We start from the raw sequence: 14,474 nt of genomic DNA, 5'->3' as shown, positions 1-14,474 counted from the left end.
AGCCAACACACGTGCTGGGAGATAGATGAAAGCAAACAAGTGCATCAAAGGGACAACAGGACCAGGGCAAAACACAATAGCAACGCTGGCAAAAACAATGGGATTTACAACACTGTTCATTTCCAGTCTTCAGCCACTTAACATGAACACCCACACCTCTCCAGCACATGTCTCAGTGGTTCGATAGCTGTAGTTTAGTCAGAGCTATGAGCTTTTTAGCTGTTCCAAACTTCCAGCACATTTATCATTTGAAACAAGCTGGAGTTCTCAGCATTAAATGAACTGGTGTTATGGATGCCGGAATTCCCTTGGGAAATGAAACATATTTGGCATTGTTTCTACTGTGTACCTTTTCTTAACTGTGCTTTAGTTGTGTTCTGCAGTTTGTCAAATTAATACAGCGAGTTATGATATTGTCGAGACATCCACAGTGTGAGATTGCGCATGAATTTGAGACATTCGGCACATTGTAAATAATAATCCTTAAATTTGACACAGCACCTTGTCACACTGACGAAATGTCCCAAAGCATTTCATAGGATTTTACTGTAACGTGGGGTAACTGTGAATTTATATGTGAACCCAGCAGCCAATTTCCACACAGCCTTGTCACACAACCAGCCATGAAGTGGAAGTGAATGACTCAGGGATTGTTGGCCTGAACACTGGGAGAAACTCCTTTTTGTTTTCATAATAAGTTCTGCCGTGGCAACTTTAATGACCATTTGAAAGGGGAAGTTTAGTCCTCGGTTTTAACGAGGGAAAAGCAACACCTCCGACAATCCAGTGCAACTGACACTTCACTGGTGCATCAGACTAGACGGTGAGCTTAAAGTCCTGATGTGGGGCTTGAACCCATGAGCTTCTGACTCGGAGGTGAGCATACTAACAACCGACTCAGGTTGATACCAATAAGGAAGCGATTGCTTAAAAGAAAAACGTCAACTAGTAAATGCTTGCCTAACAATGGCACTGAGCCAAACGGATCAGCAAAATGCCAGGTTCAATCTCTGATCCTCATTGAGGCGGTTGATCTCCAGCAGCTCAGCTATTGAACAGGACAACAGCAAATACAGCAGCGTGTAGGGAAGGCACATCAGTGATGAAAACCATGTGGTTTACAACACTGTATCTTAAGACACCTGAAATGAAAGGCAACCGACAGGCCTGGCCTCCCGTCTCAATGGTTTGATATTTCTAGTTTAGCCAGAACCACAAGCGTTTTTAGCTGTCCAGATTTCCAGCGCATTTTATCATTGATGTTCAAGGTTTTACAATTGCGTTCAGTGTCTGGGGAAGGTTGACACAAGCCAGCCAAGCAAAAAGAAAACCACGTGACCTGACCCCAACCAGCGGCCAGAAATTACAGAGTCAGTGCATCCTCTTCCTCCCTGCCTCTGCGTGGCATAGATATAACCCGCTGTGAGGATGATATCTGTGCCTCTGGAGAGAGCAGTCTAGCTTGCCTTTCTGTCAGGGCAGCTGCAGCAGAACCAGTGAAAGAAAGACAGCTTGAGATTGCCAGCTGCCACTGAGATATTGTAAGTTATCACCCACCACGGGGGAGGCACAGGGAATAGACTGGACTGGGTGAGAATTTTTTTTTCTCCTACTTTTGTTTTGTCCTCATTCAGGGCCACTGGACTCAGAAGGTCATGGGCTCAAGCCCCACATCGTTACTTTGAACTCACTGTATTGACTGATACACCAATGAAATAACAGTGCGGTACTTTCGGAGGTGCTGTCCTTTGGAGGCCCTATCTTGCCCTGTCAAATGGTCATTGAAGTTCCCGTGACACGAATATGAAAAGAGAAGGGAGATGCTCTCAGTGTCCTGGCCAACAATCCCTCAGTCATTCACTTCACGGTGGTTTGTGGCACACGGTGGTGCGCAAATTGGCTGCCGTGTTCAAGGATAGATACAGTCATTCCACTTTACAGTAAAATCCCATGAAATGCTTGGAGAACATGCTGGAGAATTACAACAACAACAACAACTTGCATTTATATAGCGTCCTTCGGGCAGGGAAGCAGTCCAGAACGCTGGACAGTGGCAAAGTTTGACTGCCACTGTCTGGCGGTCAAAAATTAAACTTTTTTTTAAAAGAAAATACTCTGCCAGTCTCTAACATCTTTGTTATAAACACAGGTTTGATTCTGAGTAAATTCACTCTCTCTCTGGCCCCAAATGCTGTGCCTTGTTACAGCAATTTCGGGATAGCACTCTCAGCTGCTTTCATAAACTCTACACAATAAAAACTAAATTTTTCTGTTCAGGGTTGTGCACTTATCAGTGTGAAGGCGTCAGGAACAGAACGGTGGAATCCATTCCACTGTTCCACCCATATCAAGTACTCACTCCCTAACAAGGTATAAAGTGGCACTGGTCCAGAGGAAAGCTGTTCGACTTTACTCCAACAATACAGAGAACATTCCCCACTCTCCACACTATCCACCCCGCTGTACTCTGTATAAGGAGATTGCCAGTATATGTGCAGTTTTGTCTGGTGGAATTGTGATCTCAGGTGATATGGGTTTAGAAATCTTGCTAAATTTCACTAAGAGCTTGCAAAAGCGTGGAGACTTTCATCTGTTTGCTGGATCTGGGCTTGCTCTGGACTTAGCACCCAGAAGTGACAGCACATTTGTTCAAGACCGCTGAGCCAACCTACTGCAGGAACACAAAGTTCAACACGTTTCCACTTACAAAATTAACACAAAAAGGAAATCACTTCTGTACGTTTGTTACATCTTTTAGAAGAAGGCTAAACATTCAGATTGCTGTGTTTGGTTTCACTTTCTGCTGTTCATCTCCTGACTGAGAGACTGAGAAGGAAAAGCTATTGCCAGGCATGAACCCTGTAACAAGCCACAGCACTAGATGTGTAAGTGACCTGGGTTAGCTTTGCCTTGCATTGCCCCTCTCTCCCCTGAAAGGATGCCCTTTACTTGCCACATGATAACATTAGAGGTGGAAGCCTGCCTTTAATTACCATCAGCTGCTTTGCACAACATGATCTCAGCGTTCGAAAATAATAATCCTTGTGTTTGATACAGCGCCTTATCACCTCAGGAGGACGGCTCAAAGCACTTCACAGGATTGACTGTAAAGTGCAGCGAATGTGTGTTTTGTAGGCGGATGTTCCTTTAACACGGAACCTACAATTGTGCAGAAAATTCTGGGTTGCAAAAGCTAACATTGTCCCCACAAACATGACGCCACACACAGCACAGTTAAAGGAACGGCATCACCTTCCTATAGCATTTGCAACTTCTTCCTTACATCTGGATTTTTGGAATAGTAGGACTTCTGGTGAGATGCTTGAAACAGGGACAATAGAAGCACAAGATTCCTTCTTGCTCCTTTAGTCCAGAGTTACATAACTTCATCCCCTTCACCCCAAAGAATTAAAGAACTGATGATGCCAGAAGTGGAAAATGGCTAATTTCTCAATAGCCAACTGGAAAGTTTGGTGCTCCCTCCACCCCTGAGTTTTGAAGAAACTCCAACCACTAAGTGTTAGTTGCAGCAGACCAATAAATAACCTGTGAAATTTCTCCAGTGGATTTTGGCCATAGATAGACTACAATAGTAATATCACAAGTTTGATTTCTCCAACCTGTAGATACACAAAAAAAAACACCTGAGCAGTTAAGTTAAGGAATTAAGTTAAGTATTTCATCCTTGTACCCTTTGCCCTGCTGTTTGCTATTCTCTTTCCAATTCCCTCTCCGTCTCCCTTTTGCTTTTCCACAGCAGTCATTCCCAGCTCGGGCTCTTGCTCCATCTATCTAATGTACTTTGAGACTTTCAGGCACTTTGAAAGGCACTGGATAAATAGAAATTGATGTTGCATCACAAGTATATCATCCTTACCTTTCCAACGAATGCCAAAATATGGTGAGATTCAAGCAAGTCTTAAACTTCTTCCAGTTTCAAAATGGTCAGCTACGTGAAAGCATTCCAATGCAATTTAAACATTAATCTTCCCCAGAGCTTATCAAATTCACCATATGGCAGAGCCTGAAGGAACTCTCCTTGTCCCTCCTTTCCTTCTCTTAAAGGGGGTTCCACGGCAATTCATTTCTGTAGCATAATGCGAGTGTGTTTGACATGTGCATGGGAGAGGTCTGGTTATATATAGAACAACGGATGGACAGCGTAAATTGCAGATATCAATGCGGTTTCAAGTTTGTTTTGGCTCAGTATGTGAGATAAGAATCAATAAGGACTCTCATATCCCTTCAGTTGATTTCGACCATCTGCTACTGACGAAACCCAAGGACTTTTTTTTGACTTGGTTATGAGGTACAAGCAATATAATATTGGACACCACGGAGGTTGGAAAGGTTAGACAAGATAAACCATGTCTGACGATACTTAACCTTGGCCAAACTATAGTGAAATTCAATAATTGAAAGGGTAAATTAAAAAGGAAGATAAATAGTGGAGGTGAATTCTCATTGCGTGTCAAACAAGATGAGATAAATTTGACATGATTTTATATCAAAGATAATCAATAGAAAGTATATTTGACATATTTAAGATATACAATAGAAGGCGAGCTGAAAATAGCAACTCCCTGTACAAACCTCAAGATCAAAGGCTCACTGTATACTTTGCACGGTGGTTAAAATGAAGGTATTTTATCTGGAGATGTTAACCAGCTGTGGAACGTAAACTGAGCGCGCTTGAAATATTTCAACATAGTCCTTTTGCACGTTGTACATGTAAATACCATGGATTTGGGCATCCTCAACTAGACTAATGGTGTTTTATGTTGCCGGAGCCGTTCAATATCAATAAGGAAATACTACATTTGTTGTCCAACAGTAACACAGAGCTGCTGCTCAGACATCCTCAGACATCCTCGCTCCCAATTAGCATTAGCACAAAGGTCCAATCCATCATTCGCTCAAAATTCTTTGCAGTTGTTTCGAACAAGCTATGGGCAACAAAACAACCTCAAGGGGAAGATTATTTATACTTTGTTAAACAGCAAATCGCCACAAGAGACCAGCGATTGTGTGTGGTTTAAGAAAAATAACCAGGCGAAAGAAATTCAATTTCTTGAATTCCGCAAAGCGAAGAGTTAGCAGTATGAGCAATGCTACACTGGCCGCAACAAGTTAAAGCTAGTTAGAAAAGCATTTTTACCTTAGCTTGTGGATTATACTAACACAGCCATTAAAAGAGTACATTACTACCAGTATAAATGCTGACGGTGCATAGACTCTGAAATACAAAAGTCAGATATAAGAAGTATCTGTACGAAACGCTCAAGACATCAATTCTTGTAAGGGATTAAATATGGTATTGGGTAAATGCCTTTTAAATGGGAAAGAGTGTGGTGTCCTAAAATAGGAGCGTAAAAAGGTGATGCTGTGGTTAATATGTTTAGGTGCTCGAATTAGCCGTGGAGTTATACCTTAGGAATGGAGACCTGCAATGGTGATATTACAAGCATGAAATTGGGTATTATATTAGAGACCCAACTCATTTTTTCTCAGGAGCTCAGGATTGGAATTCCTTACCTCTCTCAGTCTTTGTAAATCTACAGGCTTTAAGAACCCAACACGCTTTCTGGGCTTATGATAATAATAACATTCCTTGACACAGCGTTTTTAACGTAGGGAGGATGTCTCAAAATGTTTCACAAGATTTATTGCTGTAGTGACTGGAGGCTATCATCTCCTCTTTTTAACCCCAGCACTGTCCTCTGTTTCAAGGCTTTTCAACAGCAAAGAAAACTACCCACGACTAGGAAGAGGTTTCAGCACTTAATGTGGAACCACTGCAGGCAAAGCTAAGTGCGCGGGTTAAGTTACACACACTAAAGGGACTGTCACATGGCACATCACCTGTGTGCAAAGTCAGATAAAGTACTGCATACTTGGTTTCCATGAAGACACTACGCAACAATTTGAGGTCAGACAGTCATTCCCGTGCCAGTGGATTGAATGAAATTGCCTCAACTCTGCTGTTGGCAAAGCCGCGGTTGCTGTCTGTAAAAACATGCAACTTTGCTTTGACTTTCAAGTTCCTGACGAGACGAGCGGATTGACATCACAGGAGGAACATGAGGAGAGCGTCAACAACAACCACAACAACAACAATTTGCACTCATATAATGCCCTTCACACGGTTAGTGTTTCGGAGCCCGTAGTCAGCTGGTAACGAGGGACGAGTTTGGATTTGGGTTGTGAAATCTGTCCCCGTCTCATCTGCACCCAAAACTGGCCCCAGTGTGTGAGTGTACCATCCAGTTGAAGTTTCTTTATGCCATTTCAGAACAAAGGCTAAATGATGTCCAGGCTTGCGACAGTTTGAACGGTTTTCATTTTTAAAACGTTAATGATTTGACAGAACTAATATATAAATTATGGAACATGAGTTAGATTGGAGTCAACAGAAATCAGAGTTGTGCTTTATGTAGCTAATCTGCACCTAAAATGTAATCCTTGCACTTGATATCCCTCCTTATCACATCATTAGACATTTCAAAGCGTTTCACAGGATTTTACTGTGAAATGTAGTGACTGTGTGTTACAGCAGCCAATTAAGTGAATGACTGATTTTATGCAGAGAATTGTTGGCCACGACAACTGGGAGAATCACCTTTCTTTTTTTGAATAGTGCCCAGTATGTCTAACTAACTGTCAAATTGAAACAGAAACAGTCAAACGCTGAACAGATTGAGCAAACAGGGGGCATAGGTATATCACTGAAGCGTGAGCATTTGTGGAGCTGTGGAGTCTGAAGAAATGTATAATTAATTCAAGTAAGGCATATAATTTCAATCTACCATTTCCCGCTGCATAGAAAATCCTGATTAAGAGATAACCTGAATCCACGCAGCAATAATGTTTTGGCAAGCGACTTGTACATTGATCTGGATTTAAATACAGTTCGAATGCTAACGAATAAATGTCTGGTTACATTTAAACAAATGTTTACAATTATTGATGACATTGCTAACATGCCGTAAAATGCTATCATGTCATGCGCGTCCCTATAAGTTGATTTTAACATTAATTCAGCAATCCATGATTGATGGCTTTGCTTAAGTGTTGCATTCGCTCAGAGATACCTAATGACAACTCTTCCCTGCGCTCCCAGCCCCCCTCCCGCACCCCTCCACCGCCACCCCCACACCCTTCTCAATCTTCACAAGGCTGCAAATAAATTAATAGCTCCTTTAAGAAAATGCAATAGTTGATTTTATGCAAATAATCTGAAAACCTCCCACATCTCATTTTAGTGACTGAGCGTATTATGCAGTTTTAGTGAATTGTAAAATATCGTTCACAACGGCAATACTTAGAAACTAAATGAAGGACAAGGGACACTTATCGGTACACTTTAAATCCCAGCACTGCACTAACAATGTACTTGCAGACCTGTAAACTAGACATTGTAGATGTCAGTAATTTGCACCGCTGAGACTACAAGTAACCCAACAGATTTTCTCTCTTCTAGCATTTCCGATAATCATCACATACTCCCAGCTACTGGCACAAGTTCAAACAATCTCAGGCTGTGAGGTTAGTTTGTTTCCACTAGCAAATTGCTCCTATCTGAGCTGATTTGAACAATACAGAGCTCCAACATCTAATTCATCCTCAGAGGCATAACGAAGGGGCTCTGTTTAAAGAAAACTTCACTTCCTGATATTCTTATGGGGGAGATGGAAGAAGAGAGAGAAAATGTTAAATCCCATCTGTGACGTTCTTGCTGAGGTGTAGGATATAAAATATTATGAACCAATTGCAAAATTATTCTGTGAACTCTTCTCAGGCCTGATGCAAGGATGGACACGGTGGATTTAGATAAGAATCCTTACAATTAGTCTCCACTGTACAGTGTAGTGATTGTTTATTTTGTAGGTGAACACGGCAGTCAATTTGCCCACAAACAGCTACCAAGTGAATGACCACTTTTAGCTGAGGTAGTGTTGGCCGGGACACTGGGAGAACCTCCTCTTTCAAATAGCTCTGTGAGATCCTTAACATCCAGCTGAACAGGCGGGCAGAGTTTAACATCTCATCTGAAGGACAGAGCCTCCGACAATACTGCGCAGCTTGAATCCACATCCTTCTGATTCAAGAGGTGAAGAGCGCTACCAATCTAAACCAAGCTGACAAATAGGGTTTGAGCTATTTTTGTGTGAATGAATGTTTCGGGTGAGGGTTGGGAATGGAAAAGCAACTCAGTTCACGCAGTCATTTCAGTTGAGAAATGCCCATCCACTGACACAGAGCCTAGCGTTCCAATACAAGTCTTGGCAACTTGAGACCTGCATCCAACGTTGGTAATCGTAGGAGAGCAGTGCAGGATATTTTTTTTAAAAAAAGAGACAAGCTATGAATATAAACTACAAACATACAAGAAATAATAATTCCAGATGATGACACATACATGGCTTCAGGATATGTTTTGTTTTCCCACTTAGCAAAACTACTGCAAGGTTCTTTTGTCACGTTGTGTCAATGCAGGCAAGTTATTCAAGCAACAGAAACAATCTGGGGAAGAAACTAATTCAGTTCCAGGATACAGAAAGTATCTTCAGATCTGCCAGTGAATGACTACAAGCAACAGCGCGATGCAGAAGCAACAATTATGAAATCTTTCCATAACAAAACGTACTGTACAGTGATTTGCATCAGAATAATTTGAAGGCAGGCAATTCTATTGTCTAAAAATGAGTGGAACGTGGAACAATATTGCAAAACTGCGGCAGCCTACTCTGTTATCATAGAACAAAGTGGGCGTTTAGATCCACACTCAGTAACGCAACAAGGACTTTTCTGGAATGTTAGTCATCCAATTAGAAAGGTTCAACTCCGTGATATTTATAATCATATATGGGCAGGTTTGATGCAGGTACAAATTTCTTGCAACCTCCCCCCCCCCCCCCCCAGGATTAAACTGGTCATTCACTTCAAGGTTGTTTGCGGGACATTGTGTTATGTGCAAACTGGGCTGTCATGTTCGCCTACAAAATACACAGTCACTATACTTCCTATTAAAATCCCGTGAAGCGCTTTGAGAGTAAAGGGCAAATATCTCAAATGCAAGGATTGTCAATTTTTTTTTAAGTTTTAAGATCGGACTTTTTTTTCTTGGTCTGGGGAGGTGGTGGGGGCGGATCATTCTGCTTTTCAAATTAATTGTTCTACTCTGTTAATGCCCCCTTCCTCCTCGCACAAACACACCCTCTCTCGAGCAGGAATCTTAAAACTAGGAATTAATAGGGATGTTTAGAGGAGAGATGTTTAGAGATTTGGGCAATCAGGGTACAGTGAATGGGCAGGGCATTGGGCTTAAAAGATCTGCCAAAATCTAATAAACTTGTGGAACAGGCTTGATGGATTGAATGGCCTCTTCCTCTTTCTGCTTTTCTAAGTCCGACAACGCGACTATGTAGAGCAAGTATTAGCTAAGAAGGCCTTACCTGCCAGTATCGACTTCAAGATCCTCACACTCATTGTTTAAATCCCTTCACTCTTTGGCAACAATAATAAATTGGTCATTTCAATCCACGACTGTTTATGGGAACGCTGCTGTGCACAATTGGCTGCAGCTTTCCGCCTAAAAATATACAGTCAATTCACTTTAGTCTATTCTGTGAAGTGCTTTGAGACGTCTAGAAGACGTGAAAAGTGCTATATGAAATGCAAAACTCCATCCCTCTCCGACCTCCTCACCCCCCAATCCACCACCCGGCACCTCCGCTCGACTGGCACCGGCCTCCTGCTTGTCCGTCGCACCCTCCGACCCAACCATCGGAGGTTATGCTTTCAGCCACTACACCCAAAACTCTGGAACACTTTCCCTCAATCCCTTCGCCTTGCCCGCTCGCTCCCTTTTTTCAAGTCCTGCCTGAAAACCTTCCTCTTCAACCGTACTTACTGACCCCTCTCCCCCCCACCCCAGCTCCGAGTCAGACACCGCCATTGGTAAGCGCTCTGAGATGCTACTCTGGGTGGAGGGCGTTATATAAGTGCAAGCTGTTGTTGTTATTGTTGTATTCCTCGACTATGTACAGCATAGGAGGAATACAATGTGGAATGTGCTCGGTTTTTACTCAGCACGTTCAATGGCGTTGGCTAGGAATGGGGACTGAATTCCCCCTTCTAATGGTTTAACAACATCACACGTTCAAGATCTCTGTACCACAGCAAAGGCTAGATGTGGCAACCCTTAGTTCCCTCACTAAACCAGTTTCATTTCAGCAAAAACTAAAAACAAATCTATCCCTTCAGTGGCTTTAATTTATACAAAGAACCTTCACTCATAAAAAATAAATTCATTTTCACCTGACAAAATAAAAGATACTATTTTATCTACGACTACCATGCAGAATATGTCCCTCTGGAGAAACACCAGTGCTTTTCCCAGACAAAAATTCTAACTGAAAACAGAATCTAAACAAATTTTTATATCAAATATAATTTCACTGGGGAAGATAAGGAACACACCCACAAAATACACAGTCAATCTTCTTTACAACATATTCTGTGAAGGGCTTTGAGACAACATGATTAGCCACTATATCAAATGAAAGGACTATTATTATATTATAACTGTTGACCTTCATAATATTGAACTGAAGCAGAAAAGACCCTGCACTCCATCCAGCCAGTCCCAAAGTAAAAAATGAATAAATAATCCTAGAATATTGCTCATATTTTCAAATTGCTTTCTTTCCTAAATAGCTATCCAATTTCCGCTTTGGGTGTTTGTGTGCGCAAATATATCAAACTTCAACCTTAAGTATGTTACTTGCCCTGTACACGTTGATGTTTTGAGTACATCATTCATACACCAACATTGTCTGGCCTGAGATAATATTGAGGGGCAGAATGCTCCTGCATTAAGCAAGAGCCATTTAATGTCATACACAGCAACTTGGGGCATGAAGCCAATTTGCGCTGTGTGTTTTCAGACCTGACTACTACAGAGTTGGTTTAATCCAGTATTAGAAAGTGATGTAGTCGTAGCTAGTGGTAAGTAGGTAACTCCCTGCTGACTCCCTACCAACCTGCCCGCTGTCTCCATTCAGCGGGCTCTGGCCTGCTCCATGTCTCCCGCCCAACCTATCATCGGTGGCCGGGCTTTCAGCCTCTCTGGGACTCCATCCCACAGTCCCTTTGCCTCGCTTCCTCCCTTGCCTCCTTCAAGGCCGGTCTCAAGACCCTCCTCTTCGATCGTACCTTTGGTCGCCCTCCCACCTCTTTGCCTTCCCTCATCCCTAACCCATCCCTCCCCCATGCTCGGGTCCTGACCCCTGACTGTCCAGCGCCTTGGGACATCCTCCCGACGTGAAAGGCGCTCTATAAATGTAATGTTGTTGTTGTTGTAATAGTTATAGTGGTGATAGTTCATCTAAAACAAATGAGTTTTTGATTAATTCAATTCCTCTTTTTAAAGTTCCTCTATTAAACTTCTCCAAAGGACTTCACCTCTTATTACTTTGAACTTCAATGCAGTAAACTTCCCTAATTCTGAAACTGGTGAACTAGCAGAAAATAACGGGACATTCTATTCATAAAGATATACTCTTTGGTTACATTTCTCCAACTTATTCCAGCAAAAAGCATCAGGTCGATAATAACCAAAAGTACATTAAACATTTTGATCTAAGATTGTAGCAAATGTAGGTATTATGTAGTCAGTGGAACACAATATAACACCGCAAAAAATGCATTATTATACTGCATCACTTGCAATGTTAAAAAAAATCTATGGATTGTAGCTCATCATGAATTTATAAGAGTGCAGTCACAAACTGTCACTGGGCATGTTATCCACTGAAAAACAGCAAGATTTCAGACTTTCGAGTCATCTCGCCCTGGCTCTGGATGGGCAATGTGTTCCCTCCCTACACAAATGTGGTTTGCTAAATCACGCAGTTACTCATATTTCACCAGAATCCACTCCAGATACAAATGCAGTAGCAATGTTGTCACCGGAGACGCACCCACACACCCACAAAACGCGTGGCGTCCCTCCTTTCCATCTATCCATCCATCTATCTCTGGAACGTCCATGTGTAGGTGGGATGTATGGAATTCCAAGTGTGCTCTGGAGACGCTTCAGCATGATGATGAGTTTCCGCGTGTCTCAGACACCGGGCTGGCCCCAAATAAAATCCCTCCTCCTTCGCTCTTAAATTGTCACCGGTGGGCAAAAAGTTGCTCAACCCCCAGCTTTGACAACATTATTAAAAACAAAACTGAATCATGCCAGAATTAATGCGCACACACACACACACACACCCACACCTACTGACTAAGCCAGGTGTATCTGTTTCCCAGTTACTGTGCACACACTACACTGACCCACTGCGCTGATAACACTGTGAGACATCAGACACCTCAGGAAATATAGCAGTTTCCAATAAGCCTCTGTCCCTCTCTCTCCCACACTCTCCAACTCCCATCAGCAACAGATCATTACTGCTTCACTAATTCTATTCCCCCATTCCTTCTGGCCACATTTCAGACTGTTTATCTCCCTGTGTGTGTGTTTGTGTATGTGTCTGTACTGTTAACTGGGGGGGGGTTTGCAAATAATACAGGGTTCCCCTTTATAATCAGGATTGACACAATCCTACACTTGTTATTCCTCTGTTAAGTAACGCACTAATGACTGATCAGGCGACTTGGCAAAGGGGATTTGAGAGCAGAAATTGGAATGCAAATAGCATTATTATATATGGGGGATAAACCAAGACAGCCATGTTTTAACAGCCTAATACCCTCCAATAAAATACCTCTGCTCTGTGTGTGTGTGTGTGTGTGTGTGCATCTCTTGCAAATATTCCCTGCAGCCAAAAATATGCTGTCAAATGAAGATTGGCTGTGTGGATCGTCCCAAGTTTGAAGAGTTCCAGTCTTTGGCTGAACATTTTAGGGGCTACAATAATCCAGATTGCTGGAGTGTGGGCATCAGATTGGGGGTCATTTCCAATCAGCTCTATGGGGCCATTTCATTGATCATAAGAGGGATGTTTGATGAGACAGAGGGATGGGGGGGAATGGAGAGCTGAATATTTTCTACCAGTCATAAAGGGAAAGGGGGTAAAAAGCTTTCCCCCCCCCATCCCATCCCCTCCAAACATACACACTGTACCCCCCCCCATCCCCTCCAAACATACACACTGTACCCCCCCCATCCCCTCCAAACATACACACTGTACCCCCCCCCATCCCCTCCAAACATACACACTGTACCCCCCCCATCCCCTCCAAACATACACACTGTACCCCCCCCATCCCCTCCAAACATACACACTGTACCCCCCCCCTCCCCTCAAAAACAAACCATACCCCCTGTACCCCCCCCATCCCCTCCAAACATACACACTGTACCCCCCCCCCATCCTCCAAACATACACACTGTACCCCCCATCCCCTCCAAACATACACACTGTACCCCCCCCCATCCCCTCCAAACATACACACTGTACCCCCCCCCCATCCCCTCCAAACATACACACTGTACCCCCCCCCCCCCATCCCCTCCAAACATACACACTGTACCCCCCCCCCCCCCCCCCAAACATACACACTGTACCCCCCCCCCCATCCCTTGTCAGTTTCAAACCCACCGACATTCCGATGCAGTCAAAAGTCAACCCCCAAAACACGAGGAATAAATAAAAGCAACTTCAGGCCATCCCCCAAAATAGATATTTTCCATTTCGATTCAATTTGACATTAAAGAAACTTTAGGCAAAAAAACACACACACACACACACACATAAACCAGACACAGACACACAGACAGACAGACAGACACACAGACACACAGACAGACAGACACAAAACCAGGGCATCAATGAATTGGGAGTAACACACACAGACACACACACAAACATACAGACACAGACATACAAACATACAGACACAGACATACAGACACAGACATACAAACATACAGACACACAAACATACAGACACAGACATACAGACGGACATAAACACACAGACCAGGACATCAATGAATTGGGGGTAACACACACAGACACAAACACAGACACACAGACAGACACACAGACCCCCTCCTCCCCCTCCGCTCAATGTTGGTAACAGAAAAATATCCATTCAGATCAAAAGAGTCTGAGAGGTGAGACTCGGATCCCAATGCACCACCGGTCAGTCAGTCAGACAGTCAGTCACAGTCAGTCAGTCAGACAGACAGTCACAGTCAGTCAGACAGTCACAGTCAGTCAGACAGTCACAGTCAGTCAGTCAGACAGACAGTCACAGTCAGTCAGACAGTCACAGTCAGTCAGACAGACAGTCACAGTCAGACAGTCACAGTCAGTCAGTCAGACAGTCACAGTCAGTCAGTCAGACAGTCACAGTCAGACAGACAGTCACAGTCAGTCAGTCAGACAGTCACAGTCAGACAGTCAGACAGACAGTCACAGTCAGACAGTCACAGTCAGTCAGTCAGACAGTCA

The 14,474-nt window shown here is 43.1% G+C and overlaps 1 protein-coding gene across 3 annotated transcripts in view; it reads right to left on the bottom strand.

Moving 5' to 3' along the window:
- LOC103171906 (tyrosine-protein kinase Src-2) overlaps positions 1–14,474 on the bottom strand; it is a 69,206-nt gene that overhangs the window by 54,359 nt on the left and 373 nt on the right. The gene's annotated exons all lie outside the window — the stretch shown is intronic.

This window comes from Callorhinchus milii, unplaced genomic scaffold (assembly GCF_018977255.1).
Source record: "Callorhinchus milii isolate IMCB2004 unplaced genomic scaffold, IMCB_Cmil_1.0 Scaffold18, whole genome shotgun sequence".
Lineage (NCBI taxonomy): Eukaryota > Metazoa > Chordata > Chondrichthyes > Chimaeriformes > Callorhinchidae > Callorhinchus > Callorhinchus milii.
This window is presented reverse-complemented; position numbering and strand designations above follow the sequence as displayed.